This window comes from Microcebus murinus, chromosome 20, assembly GCF_040939455.1.
Source record: "Microcebus murinus isolate Inina chromosome 20, M.murinus_Inina_mat1.0, whole genome shotgun sequence".
NCBI classification, from domain to species: domain Eukaryota; kingdom Metazoa; phylum Chordata; class Mammalia; order Primates; family Cheirogaleidae; genus Microcebus; species Microcebus murinus.
In genome coordinates, this window is record NC_134123.1 from 1,693,677 (window position 1) to 1,697,097 (window position 3,421).

The following is a 3,421-nucleotide window of genomic DNA, read 5'->3' on the forward strand; positions in this document are numbered from 1 at the left end:
GCCCGGGGCTGGATTGGACCCCAACCACCCTCGGGTGTGGACTTGCTAAAAGCCGGCGATTAGATATTGGATTCGAGCTTCCTTGAGGTCATTTCACTAATGAATGCACCGAAAAGAGTTTCCTAATCCATCTGTGAGGGTGGCAACTGAAAGAGAATTTTAAAGCTGACAGAATAGGCGAGGAAAGGCATAGGAGATTTCCACACCCAGTAAGGAAGACTTTCCCGAAATGGAAGAAAGAAACGAGCAAACAGAGACACCGGTAGCCCGCCCGGATCAGAGTCTGCTCCTTAGAGAAAGCACCCTGACCAGGTTCACCCGTGGGTGGGTGGCGAGCCAGTGGCATTCAGAAGCGCGAGGCCCGCAGTCTGTGCAGAAGACACCTGCACTCGGGTGTGTGTGGCGGCAGGATTCCCGAGCAGCTCCAAATGGTAATCCAAAGAGAAGCCAGGGAGTTCCCAAGGCCCCAGGTGTCCTCAGCCCACGACTGGCTGCTGTGGGAATGCGAAGCCCGGCTCCTTGTCTCAGAGCGGGACAACCAGGAGGTGTGACGTACACCCCGGGGTTCCCAGGAGGATCAGGCTGAAGCTGGTACTTGGCCTGAAAATGTCCCCTCGCATGGGCACCCCCTTCCGCTTCCGGCTCCTCTACTCCCGGTGCCCCTCCATCCAGGGGCCAGACTTTAAGAAGTCACCCGCAGGAGAATCCTGGTCCCAAAGGAGCCTTCTGGGGGACCCGTGCTGAGAGAGGTTGTGGGCATGGCCCGCTGGGGCTCTGCCCGGCCCAGGGCTGGGAGATGCCACCTCCCAGCTCCGGGTCCCTGCAGGAAGCGTTGGCAAGCACAGGGCCAGTCCCCCAAAGGCCCAGGTGCAGGGAGCCCAGGCCAAGCAGCCTGTGGAAGAAGCCACATGCCGTGCCACCCCGGGAACACGACTGCAGGTCGCGGCCCCTCCCGCCTCCTCCCCGACATGGCGCAGGGCTCAGAGACACCTGAGACGCTGCTACCAAAGTCCAAAGGGCATCGGGTGCTCCTCCAAAGCCCCCGAGCAGACCGCGTTGTCCAGCCAGCCCCTGGGCCTCCCTGGGGTGCCCAGCACAAAAGTGCAGACGACCACCGGACTCGCAATATCAGTTTGAGGATGTTTCTGCCACTCTAAGGACCCGCAGGCCAGCTGGGCCTTCAGGCAGGACAGAGAGCCCCGGAATCCGACGAGGAGAGCTGCGTGGACGTCCCCATCAGGAGGCGGTCCCCACCTCCGAGGCTCTCCCCTTGCGGGGAGCGGCAGCCCCAGGGCCTCAGGGAAGACACCAGGCTGGGCCCCCGCGGCACAGCGGGGCACGTCCCCGTCCCCGGCAGGGGACTTAGCGATGCCTGCGCGCCAGACTGCTGCGGCCGCCCTGCTGCCGGGTTCCTGGAGGGCTTCCTGGAAGCAGGGTCCACACCAAGCCCCTGGAAGGCCCAGGCGACGGAGGAGCCGGTCAGGCAGGGGCCGAGGACGGTGACGGGCGGGGAGGAGCGTGTCAGGCAGGGGCCGAGGACGGTGACAGGCCGGGCGGGAAGGAGCCGGTCAGGCAGGGGCCCAGGACAGTGACGGGCCTGGCCGGGGAGGAGCGAGTCAGGCAGTGGCCCAGGTGGTGGGCCGGGCGGGGAGGAGCCTGTCAGGCAGGGGCAGAGGACGGTGACGGTGACGGTGACGGTGACGGTGACGGGCCGGGGCGGGATGGGGCCGGTCAGGCAGGGGCAGGGGCCGAGGACAGTGACGGGCCTGGCGGGGGAGGAGCGCGTCAGGCAGGGGCAGAGGAGACGGGCTGGGTAAGGGGTGGGGTGACAGTTAGGGCACAATTCACAATCGCAAAGATGTGGAAGCGACCCGAGTGCCCATCCATCCAGGAGTGCATTAATAACATGCGGCGCGTGGACACCACGGAGTGCCATTCGGCTATGAGGAGCAGCGGTGAGAGGGCGCCTCTCGTGTTCTCCTGGCCAGAGCTGGAACCCGTTCCAGTAGGCCAGGTATCCCAAGAACGGACACACGAGCACCACGTGCGCGCGCTCACCGGCAAATTGGTACGAACGGATGGACACCTAAGTGGACAGCGAGGAATCACCTTCATCGGGTGGGTGTCGGGCGGGCGTGGGGAGGGGGTGGGCATACACATCCATTAGGGAGGGGGTGGGTGCGCACCGACTGGGGGATGGGCGCACTTGAAGCTCTGACCCGAGGGGGGAGGCGGGGAAAGAGCAATGCACCCGACCTGAACATTGGTACCCCCACAATACGCTGGGAGAAAATGAGAAATAAATAAGGAGACAGGGGGGAGGGGGGCACGGGCAACACATGTCACCTCAATACTTGTACTCCCATCATCTGCTTGAAAAGAGAGAGAAAAGAAAATGCAATCATAGAGATAAGAGACACTTTCTAAGAAAATGAATCCGAAAAGAAAAGTAAAAGGAGGCCTGTCGAGCAGGTCTGGGTGTGACTCCGGATCCCCCAACCTCCAGTGCCACCACCAGAGATTCCTGCGTGTAGCCCATAGAACCCCAAAAGCAACGGGACGAGTTCTGGTCACATACTCGCTCAAAGTGACATCCTGGAATCCTTCCGGAACCCCCTCCCCTCTCAGACTCTCGAGGTTTCCTCCAGCGTGGCGGTTCCCACAGACCAGACCTTTGGTCTGAGACCTGACAGTCCAGATGGCACGCATGCTGCCCCGTGGCGGCGGTGTCCCGGCTTGGGACAAGAGGAGGCCCCACGGTGCGGGCTGGGGCGGCAGGCACCGCGGCGGGCGCTGAGGGTGGGGGTGATCCGCCGGACGGCCGCCCCGCCGCCGCGCTCCCAGCAAGGGGACAGAGCAACAGGCAAAAAAAAAAAAAAAAAAAAAAAGCCTAGGGCACCCGGGATTCCCAGGCGGTCTCCCATCCAAGTACTAACCAGGCCCGACGCTGCTTAGCTTCTGAGAGCAGACGAGATGGGGCGCGTTCGGGGTGGTGTGGCCGTAGACCGCGGAGGGCGCCCCTGCCCCGCTCAAGAGGCCAGCCTCACCGCGCTTCCCCGCGATAGCGCTGACCCGCGCCGGGCCTGTGGAGTTCGCCGGCCCGGTCGGGCGGACTCCGGAGGACTGAGGTGAGGGACGGGGCGGGGCGGGGTGGGGTGGGGGGCTGTCTACACACACACACACACACACACACACACACACACACACAGACACGATGCGCCTCCACGGCTGGACCCGCCAAGGTGGAGACCTTCCAGCCCCCCTCCTCTCCTCACCTCGCCTCCTTCACCTACCCGCCCCCACCCCCAGCGCGCGGCCGCTGACTGCGCACGCGCGCTCACCCTTTGACCCCAGCCAGGGGCCGCCCTCCCGCACAACCCCTGTCAGCTGCGCCCCCGCCCTGTGGGTGGGCTGCCGCCTA

General features: G+C 64.1%; 1 pseudogene; it reads right to left on the bottom strand.

Annotated features, from left to right (window-relative positions):
• Positions 1-2,887: 2,887 nt before the first annotated feature.
• Positions 2,888-3,006, bottom strand: LOC142862932 (uncharacterized; annotated as a pseudogene).
• Positions 3,007-3,421: the final 415 nt, after the last annotated feature.